The following is a 16,254-nucleotide window of genomic DNA, read 5'->3' on the forward strand; positions in this document are numbered from 1 at the left end:
ATTAACGCACACATGAGGGTGTGCCTCATGACCCAGAAACCTCCCATTTAGGCTCTGCTTTCTGACATCACTACCTTCAGGATCAAGTTGCCAGGACATAAACTTTGGCGGACACTTTCAAATCATAGATTCTGCCCCTGCTTCCCCAAATTCATATCCTTCTCACTAAAAAATACATTCATTCCATTCCAATAGCACCAAGTGTTAACTTGTTTATGCCACCAGTTCAAAAGGCCAGAGTCTAGATTAGATGTGGCTAAGATTCAAGACACCATTTAACCTGAGGCATGTTTCCCTGTAACTATGAGCCTATGAAATTAAGCAGTATATCTACTACTTCTAAAACACAATGGTAGAAGAGGCCCAGGATAGCCATTCTCATTTCAAAAGTGAGAAATACACAAGAAGAAAATGTAACCAGTCCCAAGTAAACCCAAAATTCAACATGGTGAACACTATCATTGTGTTTTGGGGCAGGGTCTCACTGTTTCCCAGGCAGGTCTTGTACTCCTTAGCTTAAGTGTTGCTCTTGCCTCAGCCTCCCAAGTAGTGGGATCATTGTGCCTAGCAAGAAATGCCAAAATTTTTTTTCTTTTTTTTTGGGGGGGGGTGGAGGTGGTGGGGCATGGAATCCAGGGATTGAACTCAGGGGCATTTCATCACTGAGCCACATCCCTGTCCTATTTTGTATTTTATTTAGAGACAGGATCTCACTGAGTTGTTTAGTGCCTTGCTTTTGCTGAGGCTGGCTTTGAACTCTTGATCCTCCTGCCTCAGCCTCCTGAGCCACTGGAATTATAGGCATGCACCACCACACCCAGTTCAATGCTAAAGCTTAAACCTTCAGAATAACCTTCCTTAACTCCATCTCCATGTTTCTCAGAACACTGAAGTGGGGATTGGCCCCCAAGGCCTCAGGAAACCCCACCCTCCTGGCTTTGCTGAGCTCAGCCATGCAGCAAGTTTCCTGAGTTGGAGACTTGTGCCTGCATCTTTCCCAGCCTGGCATTTTACAGTGGTTTGTGGGTAGCATTGTTAGATCCCTTGGCTCCACCAAGCATTGGTCTAGTGAGAGCTCTCTGTGCCAACATGGTCCTTTTGCTAATTGTTTGTCCCTTCTGCAAAGGCTGTCTGAGTCATCCTGTAAAATCTGGGTGGAGGCCAACATGGACCCACAGCTGGAGCACTCAGCCTGTCTGAAGAGTCAGCACTGTATGAACTTTACAAGAATTTTACTGCTCTACGTGGTGTGAAACTCAAGTATCCCTTAAAAGTCCATGTGGTAAAGGCTTGGTTCCCAGGATGGTGCTACTGAAGGTGACGGAAACGTTCAGAGGTGGGCCCTAGAAGAAGGATGCCTTTAGACCTTTAGGAACATGCATTCAAAGGGGATTATAGAACCCTGGCACTTACTCCTTTTTATCTTTTGCTCATGGTACGAGGTGAATGCTTTTGTTTTAATGTGTGCTCTCACAAGGATGCACTGCTCTGCCACAGGCCCAAAAGCAATAGGTCCAGTCAAGCACAGACTAAAACCGCTAAAACTCGAGCCAAAATAAAACTTTTCTCATTATAAATTAATTAGCTCAGATATTTGTTATGATGATGAAAAGCCTGACTCACTCAGATGCTTAGCAGGGAAGAAAAACACATGAAAATGTTATTTTAACCCAGTGTTGCAAGGACAATGATAGGAATACATGCAGCATACCATAGGAGTGTAGTTATCTTAAAGTTGCTGTCAAGATTTTCTTCCCAGAGAGCATATTTAATTTTAAAAGTACTTTAATCATAACGATGAGCCTACAACAGAGGTTACAAACACAAATGCCGGTGGGTGGCTAGCAGGTACAAATGTAAGTAGTCAACAGACATACAGATGTAAGAGTAGGTAGGGGTGGTGAGTTTGGAAACTGTGATGAACAGCAGAATATCTCCCAGATTAAAGGGTCAGGCACTACCCAGCTCTAGCCAACTGTGCCAAGTGAGGCTCAGTGTGGCCGAATATTCTGTTTTAGTTTTTACATTGTTTTGTTTTCCCCAGGAGAAGCTGGAAACTTAAGAGTTTTGTGCTATGTCTGTCTCTTAATTTTCAAAACGTTTTTAGTTTTTGTAATTCAAATTATGACTAATACTGCTAATAGCGATGACCCTAACACAGAAAAAAACACCATGTAGCTAACTATAAGACATCTGTGGGCCTCCAGCTTATGACCTTTGGCATATAAAACAGAGTCAAATGGTTTAGCAAGATATCTAACACTTTGCGTAATCTGTAACCAATCTACTTTTCTCTCTAAACTTCTGGGTCAGCCCGTATCAAGAACACTGATATTTCTGGAATACACCTTCCATTCACATGCCAAATATCTTTCTGCTTTCTGTCTGCAATGCCTCTCTTCTATTCCTTATCAATTTGCCAAAGTTTCATTGCTCTTTCAGGCTCCAATACACATGTCAGTTACTCTGTGAAAGCCTTCCTTTTATGCACAAAAGAAAATAAATTTTTTTTCCTCCTAGAACATTTTATTGCCACTACTAAGAGAATACTTGCATTTGGTTCAAAATACCATCAGTTCTAAGTTTTTCCCCTGCTTTTCAATTTTTAAGAATTTTTTTCTAAACTTCGAAGTTTTTTTTTCATTAAAGTTTAGTTAAATATATGTTTAAGGGTTTGGAATATTTTATATAGAGTTCAAAGTGCATAGCATGAAGTTAGCTGTGTAATCTTAGTCTGCTGTGTGGCTAGTGCCTTATTTTTACCCCAAGTATATTTTAACACCCTGATAATATCTGCAATTCATTTTGTTTTGCTGCTATAATAAATTATTTCAAATTTAGCAAATTGAAACAGCACACATTTATTATTTCTCAAGCAAGACATTCTGCCTTCATCTCAATGGACTAAAATGAAGGTGGTAGCAGACTATATTCCCTTGTAGAGGCTCTAGAGGGGCTAGCTCCAGTGACTGCCCCTGCCAGAGCCCCTTCCTGTGTGTTTGAAGCCAGTAGTGGTGGGTTGTGTTTTCAGAGGCAAAACTGACTTTTATTTTGCTTTCTCTTTCACTTCTTATGGTACCATTCAACTAATCCAGGAAATTGTCTTTATTTTAGAGTCAGTTTATTAGCAATCGCAGTTTTATCTGCAATCTTAATGTCCCCATTCCATGGAATCTAACATATGCAAAAATTCCAGGGATTGGGTAGTGGACATCTTTGAGATTCTATTACTATGCCTACCACATCATACCCATAATAGCAATTTACTTTTACATCAAGAAAAGTATATTAAAAAGAAGACAAAAGAAAAAGGAGGAGGAGGAAGGTCCAGCCTCCTATCTTTATATAATCTACAGGGTAAAGAAAAATGCCTTGTTTTTCCAGTTGATCTTTGTTATGCCTTCCAAATTAGTCATCTATGGAGAACATGGGTCCATGCGTGTACCTATGCATCCACCTAGATCTTGCACCAGAAGAACAACTGACACGATCATACCTACTTCTAAAAATTTTATGCATTTCCCAAAGCAATTTTTTTCTCTAAATCCATAAGGAGAAAATTTCAGCCCAAGCACAAACTTTTCTATAGAACAATTGCTTATAATACTATCTTCTAAGTGAATTATTACATATAAATTATTTTGTTATATTTTAAAGAAATATCACTTGCTGAAATCTCACAAACTTTTCTATAGAACAATTGCTTATAATACTATCTTCTAAGTGAATTATTACATATAAATTATTTTGTTATATTTTAAAGAAATATCACTTGCTGAAATCTCATGAGAATAACATATCTATGTCATAATAAGTCAATCCAATTTCTGTTTTTTTTTCCTTCTTTTCAAGGCTGATGATGAAACCCAGGGCTTTTCACATATTAAGCAAACATGCAGCCACTGAGCTAAGTCTCTAATCCCTGATTTCTGCTTTTCTTTTTCACATTTTCTTTGGCATTATGCAAACAAATCAGGGTCCCTCAATAGCAGGTTACGTCTAGTTGAGTTTTAAAACCAAAAGTACCTGCTTAATCAGATTAATCAGAATATGAGTAATACATGTGTGATACATACCTTTTTAATTTTTTTTTTTAGAACTGTGCATTGAACCTAAGGGTACTTAATAATTGAACTATATCCCAGCCCTTTTTATTTTGAGACAGAGTCTTGATAAGTTGCTGAGGACTTCTCTAAGTTGCTGAGGTTGACTTTGAACATGCTATCCCCCTTCCTCATCTTCCCCAGCAGCTGGGATTACAGGTATATACCACTGTGCCTGGCAATACAAATCTATTTCTACGTGAGTTATCATTTTAGAAGACAAGAACCATTGAAATAATTTGAAATGCTGCTTGGAAATGAAGTTTGTGGTTTGAGAACGGGCACCACTTTTCATTATCAGGTGTTTCATGACTGCTTCCATAATTAAAACTTTTCGGATAAACTCTTTACTACTTTAAAAGTTATATTAGGGATTGTTAATGAACCATGGGAAATATGGTCATCTGCTAATCAGGATACAATGTAAATGAAATTAATAAAATATTGTTTTCTAATTCTAGCAGCTTAATGATCTATTTTGGATAAAATTGTATCAAATATAATGTCTTAACAAACATTTCACAAGTTGTGAGGGTCATGAGTTCATGAATGGTTTAGATATTTTAAGGTTGTAATAAAAATATCATCTGTGACTGAAATTTCTAGAGACCCAGCTAGAGGTGAAAGTCAAATTTCTCAGCTCACTATACAGTTCCTGTCCACATGAGCCTCTCTCACCTAGCTTCTCCCCGAGTGATCATTTAACAGAGAGGCAGAATCTATAAAAACTTGTAAAGACCTGGTCTTGGAAGTGATTATCATATCTGCCATGGTCTATTTGCCATGCATACCAACCTAATAAAGTGTAGGAGGGAACTAAATATGGACACAAACTCTTGGAACCAGGAATCCGAGGGTGGATAACACAATCCATTCTAAAGTCTCCAATAAGTCTTCTTACCAAAACACCCAACAGGGTCAGGCATAGGAAAACTTTGAAAGATATTGAAAAGCAGAAAGCAGAAACAAGCATCAACAGGTCTTAGCAATTAGGAAGAAAGCTGGTCATAGGTTCACAATTCTTTAAGGTGTAAGATCTAGGAATAATTCTTCATGGCTTTGGTTGTACCTTCACTTTTATGAAGGTCGCATGTTTTTGTAGCTGAGTAGTTTGTTGTTGTTGTTTTTCAGGCTATCTCCTGCTTGTAAAAATTTGGTCTTTATTCTTTTGTACTATCTCTGTTTCTACAGTCCAAGCTTGGGCTATTTCTGTGACTAAAATTATCCCAAATATTTTGTGGGTCCCCTGTGGAACTCATTGGGATCCATTAAATGACAAAAACAACCATAGACGTCTTTGAGTAAAGTGTCTTTTTTTTTAAATTTTCATCATCTTCTGAGACAACAACAGGAAAAAAATCCTAATTCTTTAGGTCTATTGTTTGACCAAGAACATTCATGAGGCATATCCTGATATATGAGTATTCTGAGGTATCAGCTTTGATCTTGTTGAGGTTTTATCAAAAACACAATGTCTTTTATAATAGTCTTGAACATATTATATTTTCTTATATTTTTTGCCACAAAGACATAATAGGATAAGATGAAGGATGATCTGTGAATGGTCCTGTATTCCAGGAAGTGGGAATCGCTGTTGATAATCTGAAAAGATAATCTGGTTCAAATACAAAATAGGAAATAAACAATTCATGCATACTGGATAAATGTAAAGAGTTCATTTGTCTCTATATGACCTATAAACTTGTGTGATTAATAAAATAATAAATTTGTATATATATACGAATGAAATTCCTCTGCTGCTTTCCAATTTTTTTTGTGTCCCCTGAGAATCATCATCCAATCATCAATCATCAATAGCCAAAAGTGCATGTATGCATGAGTGCACACATACATAGAATCTTTTAAGTGGGAAGAGTAATTGGAATCATTGCTATGCAAACAATGGAACAAAAGTCATATGAAGTGTACCTACACTTTGGTACCCAGATATTAACTTTTCATTAATATTTCACCAAAATATAAAAGACAAAGGTTAGTTTTTTGAGATAATGGACATGAAACGGACTCTCAGACACTTCTATCTTATATCTGCTTTTTATCTTGGAGAAGATATCAGGATAAACTTTCTGAGTCCTTCAGATTCAGTTGATGTCATGTCTTAATAATCACAGTTTTATCATCTTAAACTGCCTGCTATAATTGAAAGGAAGTTTAAAAAACACTAATGAACACTCTTATAACTGATGACCCATTATGAGCCTTTTCTGATCCCACTGAAATGTAATAATATGGATAACAACCTAAGAAAAGGAAAGCAACAGCTAACATTCCGAAATAGCTCCAAAAAAAGGTGAGCAGCTAGAGACATGAAAACCTGGGTTCAGAAGTTAAAAGTTGTTATCAGTTGTTTGTGCAGCCTTTTCATCTAGCTTATGTGTAGCTTTATATCATCATTGTAATGTTCCACTACAATCTGAGTATGAGAAGGTCCAGAGGATTATACCAAAGGCAAACTGCTCTTAACCACAAGATTTATGATTTTTTTCCTGAAAGCTAGAAACATTAAATTCTTTAAAGTAGATAATTTTTTATTGCAACTATAGAGTGTCTTATTCATTCTGATAGTGGCAGGGGGGAGTAATAAAAATCAAATAGAAGTATAAAATAAAGACTCAAATAGATACAATGAACATGAGATTTTAGAACAAGAGCAAATATGGGGTCCAAATCACATCATTTTTTTAATAGTTTGCAAGAGACTTTTGTATTTATTATTGTACTTAATTCTTACAATGTTTTGCTAGTATAATTATGTCATATCAACTTTGACTTGCTAGCTTCAAGGGCAACTGTGAAGCCAATGTGATAGAAGTGTCCCAATTTTGAACTTGTGAGTGTTTGCATTTGCAACTCTTTTTGTTCATGAAGTCTAAGAATCAGAGATAAGTGGCACAAAGCGATTGTGATTTTTTTTCTTGAGACTTTTTGGAACACTGTTAACTCTTGTTTTGGCACTATCTAAGCATTTCACAGAAAAATAAAAGCATTCTCCCCTATCCTTCCCACATCCTGCCCCTCCGCCCACCCTCTCCCTCCTTTGCTATAATTTCCCTTATTACTTTTCTGTTTCCACATCCTGTGTCAACACAAAGTTCTATATGATTTCCTAATTTCTTCATTTATAGCAGACATCTTTATCTTTGTACCTCCTCTGTGTGTTCTTTTAAATATATAAATATTGAAGGACTTTAAGTGTTGTTTAGAGGCCAACTGGTGACACCCATGCTAGGTCTTCAGCAGTCCTGCACACAGGCTAACACATTCAGATGAAGAGCCTTTCCATTTTAATCTTCATTCATACGAGCTGCTTATCAAATTCATGTTCTCATTTTCACCCTGGACAAGAGTAGATTTCCAGATTTCTCCTGCAATTGTGTTCTTGTGACTGAGACTGAGCTTTTCTTCAAGTACCTGGTTTCTGAAAATGAAAGAAGATAGATCCCACTAGAGTCTGCAGGCCCAGTGCTGTGGTGCGTAAGGTGCATAAAGATGAAGGGTGCATCACACAGGGCTCTTCTCCAGCATAAGAATGTGCAGAGGAGTGCAAGTGAGATGCAGTCATCTGAGAATCAGTTAGCATACATGACCCAGTTTCAAAGGGTCCAGTGGTAACTTGGGAAGCTTTGGGGGATTGTACCTTGTTCCTAGGGACCGTTTGGCTTTAGCTACCTGAGATCTAGACAAAGGCCCAGAGTAGACACGATGGCCAATAGAAATAGAGCAGAAAATTCAGGACCATCAACATGAAGGTTAACATAAAAGACGAAAATTGAAAAGCAGAAGGGAAGAGTCAACATTCAAGGACAGCCTTCTTATAGCATCAACCTGAGATTATCAACTACAGAAGAGCAGCAGAGGTGAGCCATGGGAGACCATGGTCCTTCCTCTTTATCTTTGCCACAAAATTCTCCATTCATAGAATGAAGAGCAATGGAGGCAGGCCTTCAGGCTTGAGTGAATGCGCAGTGATCTGTGGGTAAATGCTTATTAAATACTGGCTCTCTGTGGGGAGAAACGTGACTTTCAGCGACTGACCATTGCCTCAGTATAAGCATTTCTATCAGGGTCAATTTCCAAAGGTTATCATAGAATTTGGATTGGGAAAGGATGTATGAAATAGACTTTTGTGAGTTGGCCCAAGCCAGTTTTATCAAATTAGGGGCAAAAGCGAGAGTTCTGGATATCATCTGATATTATAATGCTACAATGAAAAATCTTAAGAATTAGCAAAAATGAGATAGTTTTATTCATTGAAAAGTGTTAGCTTCAGATGGAACAATTGTCAAGGTTCCTGATAGATTCCCAGTAAGAATGAGCACAATTGGCAGCATTTATTGAAAAAAATGAAATCTATTCTATGTTTATAACTTAATGAAAGGGATTTTTAATTAACCTGGTCATAAAAATCTTGAATTCATAATCAAACCAAGAAAGGAAATTCATCAAAAAGGGCCCTCAGAGGAATTATAATGGACCTCAATCTTAAGAACTCAAGTTTTCAGAGTGGGGGCTTTCCATTCCATGGTTTAGTTTATTTCTCCTATTTTATTCATTTTGATGCTATTATAAATATTCCATATTCTTAATTCTCTTTTCAGGTAGTTCATTGTTGTTGTACAGAAGGGACTGGCTTTTATATAGTAATTTGGTATCTTTACTGGCTTCTTTAATTCCATCTGTGTGTGTGTGTGTGTGTGTGTGTGTGTGTGTTCCTTAGAGCTTTCTACTTACAAGATAATGTTATCTACAAACAGAGATGATTTTACTTCCGTATTTTTCTGGGTATTTTCCAAGAGCTGTAGGAGGGTAAAATCGGGTGTTGTTCACCTGATTTTATATCCACCCAGGTGTGTATAAACTTTCTGTTACATGATACAAAGTCATGCAGCATGGTGCCTGTGGTTAACAATACACATCCCTATTCATGTCAATAGGGATGAAATAGAACAGAATAGAAAGTCTAGAAATAAACCCACACATCTCAATGGATGCCCAGAACATACATTGGGGAAAGAACAGTCTCTTCAACAAAGAGTGCTGGGAAAACTGCACATTCATATGCAGAAGAATGAAATTGAACCCTTACTTCATACCACATATAAAAATTATTTCAGGGCTGGGATTGTGGCTCAGTGGTAGAGCGCTCGCTTAGCACGGGCAGGACCCAGGTATGTTGTATCATCTACAAAAAAAAAAAAAAAAGATTCTCTCTCTCTCTCTCTCTCTCTCTCTCTCTCTCTCTCTCTCTCTCTCTCTCTCCTTAAAAAAAAACTTAAAAAAATTATTTCAAAGTGGATTATAGACTTAAATGTATGTAAGACACTACAAAAAGCTACAAGAAAACATGCAAGAAAATTTTCAGTATGGGGTCCAGGAAACATTTTTTTGAATATGACTCCAAAAGCACAGGCAAAAAGACTAAAATAGACAAAATGGGTTTTGTCAAATTAGAAATCTTCTGCACAGTGAAGAAAACAATCAACAAAGTGAAGAGAAATAAGAAAACCAAGTGTTTGAGAAGTGGTTAATATATAAAATGTATAAGGAATTCAACAGCCCAGTTGTGAGAAAACAACCCTATTAAGGTTGGGCAAAGAACCTGAACAGATATTTTCAAAAGAAGGCACACAAGTGGCCAATGGTTTTATAAAAACGTACTCAACGTTGGTAATCATCAGGTATATGCAAATTAAAACTATCATGAGATAATGCCTCTGTCAGAAAGATTGTTATAAAAAAGACAAAGATAAACAGTGTTGGAGAGGATGTGGAGAAAAGGAATCCCTTGTAGATGATTGGTGTAATGTAAATTAGTACATCCATTATGGAATTCAGTGTGAAGAGTCTTCAAAACATTAAAATAAAAGTAACTCCCAAATGATTCAGCAGTATCATTTCTGGGTATTTATCCAAAAGGATTAAAAACAATATGTTGAAGGGATATCTGCACTCTCATGTTCACTGTTGTATTATTCACAGTTGCAAAGATACTGAGTCCACTTAAGTGTCCAATGGTGGATGAAGGAATTTAAAAAGTTTTAAAAAGTATGGCATACCCAAAACACACACTATAGAAGATAATTCAGGCTTAACTTATGACAACATAGATAAATGAGAAGGACATTATGCCAAGTGAAATATGCCAGGCACAGAAACACAAATATTGCATGATCTCCCTTGCAATTGAAATTTACAATGAGCTGATGAGAAGCAGAAGGTGAAATGGTGGTTGCTAGGGGTTGGAAGAGGGGAGAGAAAATCGAGAGACGTTAGTCAGAAGGCACAAAATTTCAGTTAGTCTGAATAAGTTCTGAAGAATTATTGTACAGCAGACTGACTCTAATGAATAATAATATGTTGTATACTTGAAATTGCGAAGAGAATAGGACTTAAATATTCTTACCACAAAATGAACAAAGTATCATTGAATCAATCATTTCAAAATGTCACATTTTACAGCATGAGGCATAGAAATTTTATTTGTTGATTATACTTGATAAAGAAGTGGGGGAAATTTTTAACAGGTTATATTGTATGTTAAGTGTTCTTACAAGAACAGAAAATGGAACAAAAGAAAACAAAAATCAAGGGCACAAGGACCTTTTTTTGAAGTGATGTTTATTACCTTGATTGTGTTGATGGCTTCATGGGTTTATGCTTGTATCCAGACTCTGCAAGTTGTATAAATTAAACAGGTTCCGCTTTTACACAGCCATTCTGCCACAGTACAGATGCTTTTTATTGACTAGTGGCTGAAATACAGCCTTCTAGGCTGCTGCTGGGTTCCTCCTCCTCTGCGGCCTTGGTGTGCGACTGCACCCATAAACCCCTTGCCTGCGGAGAATGGCAAGTCTAAAACCAGCACGTCATGGCTCTGTAAAAGGCTGGTTTACCACTAGAAAAAGGTAATAAAAGAGCCTCCCCTGCCTTCTTTGGGGAAAGAAGCAAAGAAAAATTCCTTCGGTTTGGGATCTTCAGAAGAAAAAGAAAAAGCCATTTCTAAGATTAGACTCTTCACATAAAAACTAACAAGCAACAGGTACACCTGGAATGATGGCAAGCCCAAGCGAAAGGATCTGGAGAGAAAGGAGCACCGTTCAGAGCACATGAGCTTCCCTCTCAACACAAGCCCCCTTGGCGATGAGACCAAAGACATCACAAAACACCCACAGAAATGAATCACTCTGAAGGTTTAACAGCAGCAGTGGAAAAATGGAACCACCCCAAAACTAGAAAAAAAAAATACAAATAGAAACATCCTAAAAGAGACTTCAATATGAAAAATGTAAATGTTTGATAAGATAAAGAGTGAGACAAATAGACCAGAAGAGAAACACATGCAAACAGAAAATTCAGATTTTATAAAAAAAAAAAAATGAAGAATTTGCAATGATATTATAGCCACTGCACTTAAAAAAAATCAAGACTTAATGATCACGTGACTAGATTAGACATAGAAGATTGTGCAATTGCAAGAAAGATATTGGGGAAATTATCCAGAAAATGACATGAAAAATAATCAAACAACAACAAATGAAAGGTACAGGGACATGTAGTATGGAATGAGAAGATCCAAGAAACAGCACACAGAAGTCCCACAGGACAAAATCAGGAGGAGGACAGAGCATGCGATGAATAGCAGAGGGCAAACACTCCAGAGGTAGGTAGGATTGACACCCCAAACTTGCATCCTGTCTTCATTTTTCACCTCTTTGTCTCCTATGGCAACAGCATTACCTACCATGGCTATAAACACTGTCTGTAGGATGGTGCCTCCAAAACGTTATATCCTTGACCCAGACTTCATTTTGAATTCCAGAGTTCACCATCCATCTGGTTAAATCCATTTATGTCTTTTACAGACATCCAAAAGTCAACCCATGTGGAAAGCTGAATGTTATATTCTCTCTAAACCAATGTTTTCCAGATCAGCAAAACACCATCTCCATTCATCCCAATGCTGGAGATTTCTGGTATTCCGTTTTGAAACCCCTTCTCTCCTTTTCCCCAGATGGAATCCTCATCAAAGCCTTTGGGTTGAACCTCTAAAAAGCTCTGATACCATCACATCACTTCCCACCTCTCTTCATCTGGATTTTTGCAATAGTTTCCTGATTAATCTCTTCATTGTCACTTTTGTCCCCTTTCAATTGATTCACTAAACACTAGCAAATCAGGATCTAAAAAACCACAAATTAGATCGTGCCCCTCTCAAGCTTAAAATTCTCCATTGCTTTCTCTCTCTTTGAAAAATCCTAAATTCTTTGCAAGGATTTTGTAAACAGCAATGTCCCCCTTTTGAAAGATGTCCAAATGCTAATTTCCAGAACCCAGGAATATCTTGTTTTATTCAATGAGGAGGAGTTACAATTGCCAATGCTAAATTGCTAACCAGTTGACCTTAACGTGTGAAGTAGCCTGGGTGAGCCAGGTGGATCCAAAGCAATCACAAGGATCCTTCTAAGTCGGAGAGAAAGGCAGGAGAGAGTGACTCAGAGCACTATGGTGGAGAAAGACCCAACCTTGCACCATTGTTGGCTTTGAGGATGGTAAGGTATTATGAGCCCAGAATGCAGGCAGAAGAATCGTTCTCTTTATTCCTTAAAGCTGGAATAGAACACGGTCCTGAAGGTCCTCCAACTACATGTAGCCCACTGAGACCCACTTTGGACTTTGACCTGCAGAGCTGTAGGATTTATGCTATTTTAAGCTATAAGTTTATGATAATTTACGACAAAAATAAGAAACTATAGGAGGACTCACAGGCATCCGCAGGACTTGGCCAGTGCTTCCCTCTTCAGTTCTTCCTGGGTAGTTCTCCTGCCTATTGTGCTCTGGCCACCCTGACCTTCTTTTGGGCCCTCAATGCTGAGCTCTTGGCCAGCTGTAGAGCCTCCTCACCTCCCTTTCCTTCTTCCTGGGGTGTTACTTTACCTGCTGCCTTAGTTCATACCCTTCTGGAAGCAAACCCTGAGGTAAGTACTGAGTTCAAGTTGTTCACGTGGGAGGTTGTCCTCAGAAACACAGGAAGAGAAGAGGAGGCCGAATCAAGGAAAAAAACACATTGCCAATAAGGGCTTCCAGCCAGCAGGTCAGTGCTGTGGACAGCAGACGCAGACGCCTGCTAGGAATCGATGGGAGGCAGCATAGCAGAAACCTCTTTGGGATATCTCTGTATATGCAAGTATTTTAAATACTTAATAATTATTAAGTGAATAGAGAATAATGACTGAGGCGTTGCATGAATGGTCCCCATCATGTGCTACATGGCATGTAACAAACTTCAATAAATTTTCTCTGCTTTGGTATATTTCCAAATTTGGTAAATCTGGGTTATCCTTTTCTTTTACATGCTATGTAGCCTCAAAGAAAGCACTGAAACTTTCTATTTCATCCCCTAATACCTTGATGATAAATAAATTCTTAATTTCACTCCCAAGGTAAGCAGGGGAGGTGGGGGAGCCATGGAAAACTTGAGAAGTTTTTCATTATATGCAGAGAGGTGAGGAAATGGGCATATATACTAGTTTGGAGGGAGGAAGTACACATTTGATGGAAAAATTGTTGAATGGTTATGATTTTGATATGTGACTATGCCTTACAACATTGACAAGAAATGAACTGAATCATTCTCACAATTTCATGATGCATTTCAAGCAATGGTTGCTTTTATTTTGTTTTTAAAATAGTGAATTTTTCTTACTGTGAAAAATTTGCCATTATCTTGCTACTCTGTCTTATTTTTTATGCGTTATTTAAGCTTCTGGTCTCAAAAAAGCATTGACCTTTCTTGCCCCTTAAAAAGCAATTTCTTAAAATTATACAGTGTTAAGATAGTCTGCTAAAAGCCTCAGAGATACTGCATGGCATGTGGCTTTTGCCCACAAAAATGTTCAAATAGCCAGGCACAGAGTCACATGCCTGTAATCCCAGCGGCTAGGGAGGCTGAGGCAGAAGGATTGCAAGTTCAAAGCCAGCCTTAGCAACTTAGTGAGGCCCTAAGCAACTCATCAATGCCCTGTCTCTAAATAAAACATAAAAAAGGGATGGGAGTCTGGGACTGAGGCTAAGTGGTTACACATCCTGGGTTAAATCCCTGGTACTAAACAACAACAACAACAAAGTTCACATACTTAAGTGAACAACAAAGTTCACATATTTAATTTGCTTTATGCGTGCCAGCAGCTGTATCAAACACAATTATAGAAATGAAGATCCATTCATATTTTAATTTGTATATAACAGTTCTCTGGGAAAGGTAGAGTCAGAATTAACTGAATGGATTACATGAATAAACTCTCCCTCACACAGGAAGCACTGTTATTTAGGTCACTGCTGCCAACTGCAAGAGTGTATTGTTACCTTTCAGGTGTGCTGGGGTGAACAAAAAGCTGAAAGCTCCTCTATTGTTATAGAAAAATTAGTTTATCTCATTAGTGCATCATATAACAGTGATCTGACTTTTGAGATGTGTTCATTAAGAGAACAAAAACATCATGTCCTCAAACATACAGTCTTTGTGAAGAAAAGACAAAGCCAAACAGAGCACAACCCATTCAGAGAGACAACCTTGAGATGTTCAAGACATGGGGTGAAGAGACGTCAGTTGGATTTTTGTCCACTATATTCCCAGGGGTAGAGTTGGAGCTAATCTTTTGTTTTCTCTCATATGTGGAGGCAAGAGAGAACAAAAGAAAAAAAGGGACCTCATGAAAATAGAAGAGAGAGCAGTACACCCGTAGAGTAGTCGGAGGTGATCCAGGGAAGAGAAAGGGTGGGGGAGGGAAACAGACCAAACCATGCTATGCGCATGTATGAATACATCACAATTAATCCCACTATTATGTATAATTCTAATATACTAATAAAAATTAATAAAATTTTAAAATAATGACATCAGAGTGGGTAAGTTCTTTCTCTTCCCAGTGTCTGCAGCAGACCAAAGACAATGAAGATTCATGTAGACCATCCTATTACTCATAGTTAAAGAGGATCCTCCTGGTTACTTTAAATATGAAAATAATATATTAGGTGTTTCTGTAAGAACTTCAGTTATTGAACCTCCAACATGCTTCAATTATTGATCACTACCTGACTTTAATCAAGGAAACAAAAGATAGATTTCCAACTTTGAAAAACCACTAGACGAGCCTAAATTGAAACAAAAACCTAAAAGACAAAGGAAAGAACACTTTGATCTCTGGGCTGATGAAAAAGGCCAGGGTTCAAAGATGGAAATTTTCATGAAAGTCATGTGGTGAACTGGAGAGCAAGAGAGGTAGGGTATGTATAATTGTGTAGAGGTTCTACAAAGAACTAATGCAGACCACAGAAATCCTTTGATAAAATGACTCAAAATATAGTGATGCCTCCTGCCCATCAAGGTGGTCTTTCTTTTGGAGTTGAATAAGAATGGAGTAGAACAAGTGAGACTCATATCAAAGGAGAAATCAAGCTGTGGTATCAGAGGAAAGGATAGGGAAAAGGACAATTAGATCTCAGGAACCACAGAAATGTTTTGAAAAATATGATATTAACCCTCAGAAGTGTTGGAAGGAATGGAGAATTCTCAGCTCCAAATAAATGAGAAGAAAGACATAATTTTATTATGAACTTCTCCCACTTTTGATGCACTTAGAAAAGTATATCCTTTCACTTTAATAAATTCATTTATTTAGCACATTCATTGAGTACCCAGTATGTACCAGGTACCACACTGCAGTTCCCATAAAGATCAAGACAAAGTTCTTAGCCTCACGGAGCTTATATTTTAGAAGACTTTGTCAATCAACACATCAAGAAGTAATAAGAAGAACTGTGAATAGAATAAATGGGATGAAAATGGAGATTGACCAGGGTGAGTTTATGGACTGCTAAATAAGCATTCAGCATCCAGGAAAAGCTGCTCTAAAGAGGTATTACTGGGAAGTCCAGAATGACAGAGAGTAGTCAACTTCAGGAATCCCTGGAAAGGAATTCCATGCAGGAAACTAGCAAATACTCCAAAGGCCACTCCATTCATGAATCTTCTCATTAATTTATCTGTGACATAAGTGTCTATCAAGACCACTGAATAGCAGACACCACTCTAGGTGGAATGGAATACATCCATAAACAAGATCTGCATGAT

General features: G+C 37.7%; 2 long non-coding RNA genes across 6 annotated transcripts in view; both read right to left on the reverse strand.

Annotated features, from left to right (window-relative positions):
* Positions 1 to 16,254, reverse strand: part of LOC144365532 (uncharacterized) — a 93,737-nt gene that overhangs the window by 41,224 nt on the left and 36,259 nt on the right. The gene's annotated exons all lie outside the window — the stretch shown is intronic.
* LOC144365536 (uncharacterized) lies at positions 6,860 to 15,170 on the reverse strand. The gene is made up of 2 exons (XR_013424077.1): positions 10,750 to 15,170; positions 6,860 to 7,542 (listed from the first exon to the last, which is right to left on the reverse strand). It is a non-coding gene; the product is annotated as an uncharacterized LOC144365536 (long non-coding RNA).

This window comes from Ictidomys tridecemlineatus, chromosome 1 (assembly GCF_052094955.1).
Source record: "Ictidomys tridecemlineatus isolate mIctTri1 chromosome 1, mIctTri1.hap1, whole genome shotgun sequence".
Taxonomy (NCBI): domain Eukaryota; kingdom Metazoa; phylum Chordata; class Mammalia; order Rodentia; family Sciuridae; genus Ictidomys; species Ictidomys tridecemlineatus.